Source organism: Schistocerca piceifrons, chromosome 4, assembly GCF_021461385.2.
Source record: "Schistocerca piceifrons isolate TAMUIC-IGC-003096 chromosome 4, iqSchPice1.1, whole genome shotgun sequence".
Lineage (NCBI taxonomy): Eukaryota > Metazoa > Arthropoda > Insecta > Orthoptera > Acrididae > Schistocerca > Schistocerca piceifrons.
The window spans coordinates 763016054-763028181 of NC_060141.1; the positions used below are offsets into that span (position 1 = coordinate 763016054).

The 12128-nt window shown below is 38.3% G+C and overlaps 1 protein-coding gene across 3 annotated transcripts in view; it reads left to right on the forward strand.

Annotated features, from left to right (window-relative positions):
- Nucleotides 1–312: 312 nt before the first annotated feature.
- Nucleotides 313–12128, forward strand: part of LOC124796242 (uncharacterized aarF domain-containing protein kinase 5) — a 173349-nt gene continuing 161533 nt past the window's right edge. For all 3 annotated transcript variants that reach the window (XM_047260332.1, XM_047260333.1, XM_047260334.1), the window contains exon 1: nt 313–460. The gene's annotated coding sequence lies outside the window, so the exon portion shown is untranslated. The remainder of the gene's footprint in view (nt 461–12128) is intronic.

Consider the following 12128-nt stretch of genomic DNA (forward strand, 5'->3'; position numbering starts at 1 on the left):
TCGCCAAGTTGTTACCTTTTGTGACATTCTTGTAATATCGATGACAAATTCAACAAGAAGTAAATAATGCGTGTACTGATGTGGAAGAGATGGTATCACATTGTGCGCATCTCGCAGCTTCCTTCGTTTCCAAAAGAGTCCTTAAATTTGTAATATTAGTACAATAAGTTGTGCTGTAATGCCTAAGGAATAGCGATAAGAACTGCCTGTCTCGAAAAACAATTATGGTTAAATTTACGCAATGAAATTAGGCCACAACAATCACGGTGAATGTTGTGTGTCAAGGGCGCATGCGCACGTACCAGCTGATTCTCAACTGTTCATTGCGGTTCACCGCGCGCTGTAGTGAGAAGAGATATCGTGATGAGTGTTTGTGATATAATGAAAGTGCCGGCAGGAAAGTGACACCAATAAAGATGTTGACATTTAAGCATCAGTCACAAGTATAATAAAGACTGTGGTATGTTGATGATCTTCTAATTCATCTCTTTGCGAAAAAAAAAAATTATATATATTATTGTGACTGTTTTGTTTGGAATGTACACATTTTCTCACAACCGTGGAAAAACTTATTCCCGTCGTTTATATTGTCTACTACTGAGTAACGTGAAACATTTAAAACAGTACCGGTTCACAAGCTTGTCATTTATCTACTTGACCTAAATTGCTACAGATTTTCAGGAAATCCTTACACGCTAGGATCTTTTTTATATATGTATTTAATCAATTCGCCCAGTCGTACAGCAACATAAGTGATATTTAACAACGAAACCGTATTCTGTCGTTGTTATTTGTCGGGCGTCATAAAATTTTTGATGCATAAAGTAGACTTTGTTAGATTTGCCTTGCCCGTAGCAGTAATGGTGAGAGTATCACTATTATTAAGTTCCATTAATGTGACTTCGATGCTTTCTTATTGCATGTCATTGGAATGTCGTTCTGGTCTGTTAATACAGGGTAAAATTATTCACACATCATCCTCCTTCAGTTCTTCAATTCATGTGTATGAAGCCCTACATCTTTCTAAAAATAAATTATTAGATGATGATGTAAGATTTAGTTGAGGTTATTATCCAATAAACTACCTTTCGAACATCAGAGGCAGGCACTGATATACACATAGGCCCTTGGTATCTCTTCAGCCAAGGTAAGCCTTACAGTAAGGAGCTAATCACACGAAATAAAATTATCGTTTTGGATATCCACACATAACATTCCATTGGTGTTTCACATACTAATGTATAAGATGATCAAGTAAACGGTGTATTGCTATTTTCACAAATATGTTTCATGATTGTCTGTTACAATGTCAAACGTCAATAACGGACAGTTTATTACTGATGTTATATGACAGAACACAGTACACAGGAATGATCTGTATATTGTGAAGCTATCTGTAATTACTGTTCAAAATTGTGTGCAGCACTTTGCAACATATACTTCAAATAGCCCACATTAGTTAAAAGCTGTTCGCTACAATCTACATGTTTTCAAACCCAAATTGGAGCCATATGTGTTGACTTATTCCTTCTAACCCATGTAGGAATACTTTCATTCTATATATTAAATAAATGAGCCACAAGGATATATGTCGCTGAAACGAATAGAATGATCGACAGTTCTCTTAACACAGATTATGTTGTTATTATTGCTTTGGGTTTTATTTGTAGGCTATACTGTTGTCACTGTAAAATTACTCTGGTGGACACGTCACACAGGAGCTTCTATATGAATGGGCCCTAAAGTAGCCGCTTGAACTGACTCCGAAGATGGTGCTGGGTACTGAATCCTAGCCTGGTGTTGGGCTGGTCATTATAGCGTATAATGCTATGTCCCTTGTGAAAGAAGAACTCCTTGGCTGCAATAAATAGTTTCCATATAGGTAACAACTACTTGTTCGGTTTCTGGGGCAACTTTTTTAAGATAATAAATGGATACCAAATTCCTGTAGTAGTTGGTGTTAGAGCTGCACCTTTTTTAGAGTGAAGTTAAGTGATAGGTATACCTGCTTAAAGGAAGTCCCTCTAAGGGCTCACCTTCAGAGGATGTGGTGTTTCCAAGTAGCGAAGGAATTAGCATATTTCATCAAAATATAAGAGGTAATAGAGATAAAGTTAGTGAACTGCTTATAGATGTTGACTCTGAAATTATTGGTGTATCGGAGTACCACTCAAATAAATTGACAATTCAGAGGCTTCTTTTACCAGGATACAAATTAGCTGGCAGTATTTCAAGGAGTTCCTTGCAGGGTGGGGGAGTGGCTATGTACGTAAAAAAAAAGAGTATTTCATTTGAGTCCATAAATGTATCATGGCACTGCACTGAACAGATATTTGAAAGTTGTGCAGGGGCAGTTGAATTTAGTGAAACTAAACTTCTAATTGTTGCTGTCTATAGGTTCCCTAACTCTGACTTCACAGCATTTCTGCTCAAGCTAGAGAGGGTTTCTGATTCACTTTGTAGGAAGTACCAGAAATTAGTCATATGTGGTGACTTCAGTATAAGTTTGTGTATGATGGTGCAAGAAAAAGGATGTTGGTAGATCTCATAAATTCATATGATCTGATGCAGCTGTGTTTTTTCCAACTAGGGTGCAGGGGAACAGTAACACAACCATAGACAATATTTTTATTCATTCTTCATTAGTAGATGGGCATTCTGTTAGCAAAAGGGTGAATGGCCTTTCAGACCATGATGCACAAATCTTAACACTAAAACAAATGTCACATTTAATTACAAACTACGTATGAAAGTTAATAGAGAGTTTAACAGCAATAGATTTTTTTAAACCTTGTCAAGGAACAAGAGTAGCAGAATGTTTATAGTGCCAGTAACATAGATGACAAATATAATGATTTCCTTAACACATTTCTCATGCTCTTTGGGAGTTGCTTTCCATTAGAACATTCTAAATGGGGTACTAGCAGTAATAGGCAGCCTGGGTGGCTGACTAGTGAGATAAGGATATCATGTAGAACTAAGTGGGAATTATATCAAAATGTTAGAAGTAATCACAATCAAGCTACAGTAGCCCATTACAAACAGTATGGTAGGGTGCTTAAAAGTGTTATTAGGAAGGCAAAGAGTATGTGGTATGCAAATAGAATAGCTAATTCACAGGATAAAATTAAAACCATATGGTCAGTTGTGAAGGAAGTGTCTGGTCAGCGGTGCAAGGTCGTCCATATAAAGTCAGTAAAAATATTTCTGTTACTGATAAATCAGATATATGTACCATATTTAGCAATCATTTTCTGAGCATTGCTGGTGAATTAAATCAAAAATTTAGTTTCTGCAGGGAATTATATAAATTTCTTTCTTGGCAATTGCCTTTACAAGATTGATGCCTGAAATACTCCTATGTGATACAGACAAGAGGGAGATTGAGCAAATAATTAAATGACTGACGACTAAGGAGTCTCATGGTTATGGTGGAGTGCCTATCAGAATATTAAAAGTACTGTGCTGCACATGTTTTCCCTGTATTTAGCCATATTTGTAATTTTTCCTCTAGGAATGGTCAGATTCCTGAACGATTAAAGTACTCACTAGTAAAGCCGTTTTATAAGAAGGGAAAAAGGGATAATGTAGATAATTTTAGGTCCATTTCTATGCCATCACTGGTTGCTAAAGTTATTGAAAAGCCTGTGTATGTAAGGATAATTGATCATTTTATAGCAAACGATTTGCTATCAAATGTACAGTTCAGCTTTAGAAGTCGTTTAACAACTGAAAGTGCCATATTCTCTTTTCTCGGTGAGGTACTGGATGGGTTAAATCAAAGGTTTTGAATGCAAGGCATATTTTTTTATTTAACTTAGGCATTTGATTGTGGTGATCACAAAATATTGCTCCAGAAGTTGGACCATTGCGGAATACGGGGAGTAGCTCACAATTTGGTTCACTTCTTACTTTAGCAACAGACATTGAAAGGTCACTATTTACAATGTTGAGAATGGCTTTGATGTGGGATCTGAGTGCGGTACGCTCAAGTGGGGGCTGCCCCAGGGGTCAGTGCTGGTGCCACTCCTGTTCCTTATTTATATAAATGATATACCCTCTAGTTTTACAGGTAACTGTAAAATATTTCTGTTTGCTGATGACACCACCTTGGTAGTAAAGGATGTTGTGTGCAACACTGGCTCGGTTTAAATCACAGTAAGACACAGTTTCTGACACACAATTCAACAAAACCTGAGGTTTTAATTTCACATAATGGGCATATGATTAGTGAAACTGAACAGTTCAAATTTCTAGGCGTTCAGATAGATAGTAAGCTGTCGTGGAAAGCCCATGTTCAGGATCTTGTTCAAAGACTTAATGCTGCCATTTTTACTATTCGAACGGTATCTGAAGTGAGTGATCGTTCGACATGAAAATTAGTCTACTTTGCTTATTTTTATTCACTTATGTCGTATTGTGTTATATTTTGGGGTAACTCTTCCGATTCTAAAACTGTATTTCTGGCTCAGAAACGGGTGGTTTGGTCAATAAGTGGTGTAAGTTCACAAACCTCTTGTGGACCCCTGTTCACGAGTCTGGGTATTTTGACATTGGCCTCTCAATATAGGTATTCCTTAATGTCATTTCTTGTTCACAATATTAGCATATTCCCAAGAATAAGCAGCTTTCACTCGCTTAATACTCGGCAGAAATCAAACCTGCATGTGGATCGCACTTCCCTGAGTCTTGTGCAGAAAGGTGTGCAGTATACTTCTGCATCCATTTTCAATAAGATACCACTTGAATTCAAGAATCTTAGCAGTGATCCACACATTTTCAAGTTGAAACTATAGAGTTTCCTCGTGGGTCACTCTTTCTTTTCTGTCGAGGAATTCCTTGAAAAATTGAGCTGATTATTGTTGATTGTGTTTACTTGTGGACTGACTTTTTTCGGGTCCATAAGTATTTATTTTTGTCTGTTTTTACTTTTATGTTGTAATTTCATGTGCTGAAACGTTCCATGACCTTGAATATTTGCTCCTCAATTTGGTCCTACGGAGCTTGGTGTGTAAATGAAATAAAATGTAATTTATTGGAGCAGTCCACAGTACTGTTCTCCACCCCCATCCCATTTCATAAGCCTCCATAACATTTTTGACTAGACTGGACGATAAATGGAGAAAAGTATTTACTCTTTAAATGTTAGCAAATATCATTTTACATCATCACTGTATTAAAAATGTCGAAACTCCCAAACTTTGGAATGTCATAAAATGAAAACGGAGAGAGATAAAAATGCTAAAATTTGGTATGTTTACCTGTGTAGGGATAACAAATATGCCAGGTTTCATAAAAATCTGCGGTGGTACTTGAGAAAATAGTTCTTTTTTTTTTTGCATGGATTACTTATACAGGAGTTGGACAGAAGTATGGAATCTCTGTGAGAAATACATGTTTGAACATAAACACAGATGCTAGACAGCATGGCACCTGTGCAATGTTCTCAATACAGTACAAACGTCAGTCATGCTAGTAACAGTGTTCAGTGTAGTTGAAGATTTATACCACATACAGGGAAAATGGTAAAACATCATCCACTGAGTCAGCACTGTATCGAAGATTTATACCACATACAGGGAAAATGGTAAAACATCATCCACTGAGTCATAATGCAGGCAAAACTATATGTTGAGTGGTTGTGACAAACTTCATTGAAGAGAATTGTGATGAAACATAAGGAGACAATGGCTGAAAAATCAGTGCAGAACTGAATGCCACATTCGTGAACCCTGTCAGAACCAAAATGACATGTAGGGAACTCAATAAGCAGGGAACTGCAAGGTGAGCTGGAATTCCAAAACTACTCATCTGTGATGCAAATGACTGTAACTAGAAAATGTGGTGCTGAAGCCGTAAAATGTGGACTGTGGGGTACTGGAGAAAGACATTTGGTCAGATGACTACAAAGTCGCATTACTGCCAAGGATTATGTGACCTGACCATTCTGGCTGATCAGGTCCTTCCCTCAGTAATGTGTTTGTTCCCCAGGGGTCATGCTGTGTTCCAAGATGACAGAATGTGTGTTCACACAGCTCACATTGCCCATTACTGGTTTTGTGAGCACAAAGGTGCATTGTCACATCTCCCCAGGCCACCATAGTCACCAGATCTCAATATTATTGAGCCTTTGCGTTCTCTTTTGGAGAGAAGGTTGTGTGATCACTACCCACCTCCATTCTCATTACCTGAACATACCATTATTTTGCAGGAAGAATGGTATAAGATTCCCTTGAAAACTATACAGCACATGCATTACCCATTCCGAGACAAATGGAAGCTGTTTTAAATGCAAACGGCTTTCATACACTGTATTAGATGTGGTAAAATATTGTGGTTTTGTTGTTCCTGCATTTTTTTCCAACCCCTGTACACCTCTTACACATTTGATTCCTGTTACCATCAATGTTTTCTTATTTCATGAGTATTTCTGTGCCATTTTTACCTTGAAATGTTTTTTCACTCTCAATATGTCTGGTTTCCTTGCCAGTTTTTATTGTTCCTGAAGCTCAAGCTACATTTTCGCTAATATATGTACCTTAAATTCTATGTATTCTCTCCCTATAATAGAGGATACAGGTACTCTCCATCCCTTTAATTTTCAAATTTGGGTTTATTCTGTAGTTTTTCTTTGACACTGATCCTCCGCCATAAATCATCATCATCATCTTGGATCCGCCAGTTCCTCAGTGTTTTCCAATACGAACACTCGATGCTCTGTCATCACCTGTTTACCACCTTGTATTGTTTATAATCTATATGCTCTTCATCACAACAGGCTGATGCGGCCACCATAATCAATGGCTTACATAGACCCCATGTCAGTCCGTGACGTTTAACTAATGACGAGTCGATATATTATGAATGTTTTTCACTTGTCCTCTGCTTTTTTAATTGGACCACTTTCATTTGTTTCATACTATTTAATAAGTGCTGTTGTCTTAGTCAGTATTTCCATTGCTTAACAGTCAAATTCTTACAAGATGATTGCATTTTCTTTGTGTATTGTAGTCCAGGGGTACCATTTTTTCTACTAATCAAATATCCTGGGTCCTGTATTTAACCCCAGCCATTGCTTAAATTTTGTATAAAAATCATCAGCAACGGTAACAGAGTTCTTCTGCCATAATGAGTCACCCTCATTTTGCGAAACATCCTTGTGAAAGGAAATGGAGGAGTGGACAGATGTTCAGGGCATTCTGCTGCCAATGGGTGGAAAACTGCCACTAAAGGTTGAAGAATCGGCGACTATTAGCAGTATTATGATGTAGAAGGCAGCTACATAAAAGACACACAATATGTATCCACAGGATGTGTGGCCTGTTTTTGATAAAAATGTCATGATGATGTTGCAGAAAACTTCAGAGTAGACCACCAATCATATCTCCCAGAGGGGCCTGCCAAGTGGGAGGTAACCATAAGAGAAAGATTGAATAACCAGTGAAAGGGTAACATATTGAAGTTGGAGCATGGGATGTCAGAAGTCAAAATGTGATAGGGAAGTTAGAAAATCTGCAAAAAATGCAAGGCCTCAGTCTAGATGTGGCAGGGGTCAGTGAAGCAAAACAGAAAGAAGATAAGGATTTCTGACTAGCTGAATATAAGGTGATATCAAGAGTGGCTACAGATGGTGTAATGGGAGTAAGATTCATTACAAGCAGGAAGGTAGCACAAAGAGTGAGTTACTGTGAGCAGTTCAGTGACAGGATTATTCACATCAGAATCAATGCAAACTCTTGCCAATGACTATAGTTGGGATATGCATACTGGCATCATAAACAGATGATGATGATGAGAGAGAGAGAGAGAGAGAGAGAGAGAGAGAGAGAAAGAGAAAGTGTATGGGGACATTGAACTGGTAACCCAATATGTAAAGGAAGAGAAAAATGTAATAATGATGAGGGATGGAACACTACAGTAAGGTTAGGAACAGAAGATAGTGTTACAGGAGAGCATGGGTTCAGTAGTTGAAATGGTCTCGTGCCAATATGAATTAATAAAATCTTCTCAGGCTTCCAGTCATGTCAGGTTGTTAAACCCCATGAGTTTTCAGCTGACCTCTCCTTGGCCATTGTAAAGTGGTAGTGTCATTTACTACATGACCCAGAAGAGCTCAGTCAAAAGCTTGTGGGATTTTAACCACCTGCTGTGGCTGAAAGCCCAAGAAGATTTTATTAATCCTTCAGTTCAGCAATAAGTTTCAGTAAATAATAGCAAATAAAATGTTCAAGAATTAAAAGAGGAACAGATATATTTGGAAAAGGCCTACCAACAGGATTAAGTCATGGAAAGAACACATAGATTATGTTGTGGGGAAGGCTAACCAAAGGCTGTGTTTCATTGGCAGGACACTTAGAAAATGTAACAGACCTACTAAGGAGACTGCCTACACTATGCTTGTCCGTCCTCTTTTAGAATACTGCAGCGCGGTGTGGGATCCTTACCAGGTAGGACTGCGGAGTACATTGAAAAAGTTCAAGGAAAGGCAGCATGTTTTGTATTATCACGAAGTATGGGAGAGAATGTCACAGAAATGCTACGGGATTTGGGCTGGAAATTATTAAAAGAAAGGTGTTTTTCATTGTGACGGAATCTTCTCACAAAATTCCAGTCACCAACTTTCTCCTCCGAATTTTGTTGACACCGACCTACATAGGTCGGAACGATCACCACGATAAAATAAGGGAAATCAGAGCTCGTACAGAAAGATATAGGTGTATATTCTTTCTGCGCGCTATACGAGATTGGAATAATAGAGAATTTTGAAGGTGGCCCTATGAACCCTCTGCCAGGTGCTTAAATGTGATTTGTAGAGTATCGATGTAGATGTAGACACGCAGATTTCAAGATAAGGTAATGGATTTTAAGGCACATCAGGGGCAGATACAGACCTTGATCACAAGTTAGTAATGATGAAGAGTAGGCTGAAGTTCAAGAGAAATGCAAGTATTCAAAGTGTAGGTAAGTGGGATAGTGAAGTATACAGGAATGGTGTTTTTTGTTTGAAGCTCTAAATACTGCATTCATAAATAGCACATAATACTACTCACAGAAGTTGGACAGACAAATATATGTATGAGGGAGGTAACTATGAAGCAGAAGAAATACTTAAGTTATTTGACAAAAGGTTGTGGTATAAAAATGCTCAGGAAAAGATAGAAATACAGCAATATAAGTCACTTGGAAATGAAATAAATAGGAAGTGCAGGGAAGCTAAAGTGAAGTGGAAGAAATCAAAGAAGTGATGGTTGTCAGATGTATATAGAAAAGCCAGAACAACCTCTGGTGAAATTAAAGGAGAAGGCATCAACATTAAGAGTGTGAAAGGAATTCCCCCATTGAACTTGGAGGAAAGGGTAGATATGTGGAAGTACATTGAAGACCTCTACAAGAAAGAAAAATTGTCTACAGATATGATAGAAGAAAAAATGGGAGTTGATTTGGAAGACGTAGTGGATCCAGTTTAAGAGTTAGAGTTTGACAGAGGTTTGGAAGAAGTGGCAGTGAGTAAGGCAGAAGGAATAGATAACATTCCTTAGGGATTTGTAAAATCATTGGGGGAAGTGGCAACCAAACAACCATTCAAGTTGGTGCGTAGACTGGATACATACCATCAGACTTTTGGAAAAATGTCACCCATACAATTCAGAAGGGAAGGGCAGATAAATGGGAGAATAATCATACAACCAGCTTAACAGCTCATGCATTTAAGTTACTGACAGGAATAATATTCAGAAGAATGAAAACAAAAATTGAAGGTCTGCTAGATGGCAATCGGTTTGCCCATAAGAAAGGTAAAGGCACCAGAGAGAGGCTGTTCTGGCATTGCACTTAATAATGGAAGTAATACTAAGAAAAATCAGGGTTTGTTGACCTAAAAATGAATGCTTGACAAAGTTAAATGTTGTAAAACATATGAAATTCTCTGACAAATTGGTACAAGCTTTAGAGAAAATAGGTAATGTACAGTGCGTACAAGAACCAAGCAGGACCAACAAGAATTGAAGAAGAACAAAGTGCAAAGATTAGAAAGGGCATAAGACAGGTTCAGTATTTCTCCACTACTGTTCAGTCTGTACATCAAGGATGTGATGACAGAAATAGAAGAAAGGTTCAGGAGTGGGATTGAAATTCATTATAAAAGCACATCAGTGGTAAGATTTGCTGATGACATTGTTATCCCTCATAAAAGTATGGAAGAACTGCAGGACCTGTCAAATGGAATGAACAGTCTAATGAGCACACACTGGATTGAGACTGAGATAAAGAAAGTCAAAAGTAACTAGGCATAGCAGAAGTAAGATTAGCATTAAACTTACACTAAAATCGGGTTCCACTAAGTAGATGATGGGAAAGAATTCTTCTAGGCTGGAAGCAAAATTATGCATGATGCACTAAGCAAGAAGTACATAATAAGCAGACTAGTACAGGCAAAGAGTACATTCCTGGCTAACAGATGTGTACTACTATTAAACACTGCCATCTATGGGGAAACCCAAAAGAAGAGAATAGAAGTGTTTGAGGTGGATATTATATATTGATGAATGTTGAGAATTAAGTGGATTCATCAGCCAAGTATTGAAGAGGAGCACCACAGAACTGATGAGGAAAGGAGTGTGATGAAAACAATAACAAGCAGAACTGACAGACTGCTTGAAATGCCTGAAGACACAGTACTAGACTGAGCTGTAGATAGTAAAAACTGTTGGGGAAGACAGAAATTAGGATATATCAACAAGTAGTTGTGGACATGGGGTGTTAGTGCTACTCTAATATGTTTATGTTGACACATGAGAAGAAGTTGTGGCAGGGTACATTAAACCAGTCAGAAGATTAAAGACTGTTTTATGCCCTTATTTGTTTCATATTTAAAATCATTTGATGCAGACATGGAAAGTAGTTCGTGGAATATAAATAATGGACAGAATAAGGTAATGACTCATTGTGTAGTTGAGGTGTAGAGTTTATTCCTTAAATCATTCCAGGCAGATTGAAAATGTTATAAGTTGTAGTATGAATCCTTCTTGAGGGCTGACAGAATACACTTGCATAGGCATGTTTACAGTTTGCTGACTCTGCAGCTCAACTGGGGTGAAAAGTTGCACAAGGATGAGTGGGCAAGGGGCAGATGGAGGTGAGGAATGGAAGGAAAAGCTGGAGGAAAGGGTGACCGATGACTGGGAGGGAAAGTCAGCAAAAACACAGGTTAGGAATTTGGCACAAGTGAGCTTGTTCTGCTACAGTAAGGGTGGTTAGTGTGGCATACAGTGACATGGAGGAATAGACTGAAAGGGGCAGATATAACAGAGGGAGATCAAGTGAGGTTGCACAGTGGTTAGCACACTGGACTTGCATTTGGGAGGATGACTGTTCAAACCCACATCCGGCCATCCAGATTTGGGTCTTCTGTGATTTCCTTAAACCGTTTAACATTTTAAAGAACATAAGTTAATTCTTATTATAGGGAACAGTGATCTGTAATTATTATAAATAAACTGGAAGCAGTCTTGATCACATAAATTTTTTTAATGTGGTGACACCACCAGCCACAAGCAAGAGGGTTGCCATGCGCCGCTGCCTCCGGCAGACATCTATTGTCTGAAGATGATCTTATAATAAGATTGAAACCGGTCACCACATTAAAAAAAAAATTGTGCCATCAAGACTGCTTCCAGTTTATTCCTTAAATCATTCCAGGCAGATGGTGCGGGGTTTCCTTTGAACGGGCACGGCTGATTTCCCATCCTTGACATAATCTGAGCCTGTGTTCTGTCTCTAATGACCTTGATGTTGAATCTTCATCCCTTCTTCCTAGACCAGAGGAAGAGCAAGGCTGTGGAAAGTAGGGTATGAGGGTACAACAATTTATGTGAGAGGTGTGAGGACAGGTATTAGTGGAGATTGATTTCCAGGAGGATTGTAAGGACAATTCCCATCTATATACTTCAGAGGAAGTATGAGGGAGATCCAGAAATTATGGAGTGTGAATCTGACATTGAAGTTGAGCATACTAAGCCCAGCAGCATGTTCTGCCTGTTCTGCCTCTGTTTGGTCACTTCTGCTTTTGGCTCCCATTTCACAATGGCTATTCATTTGGGGAGACAGCTGGTGGTTCATTTGAGTGGACA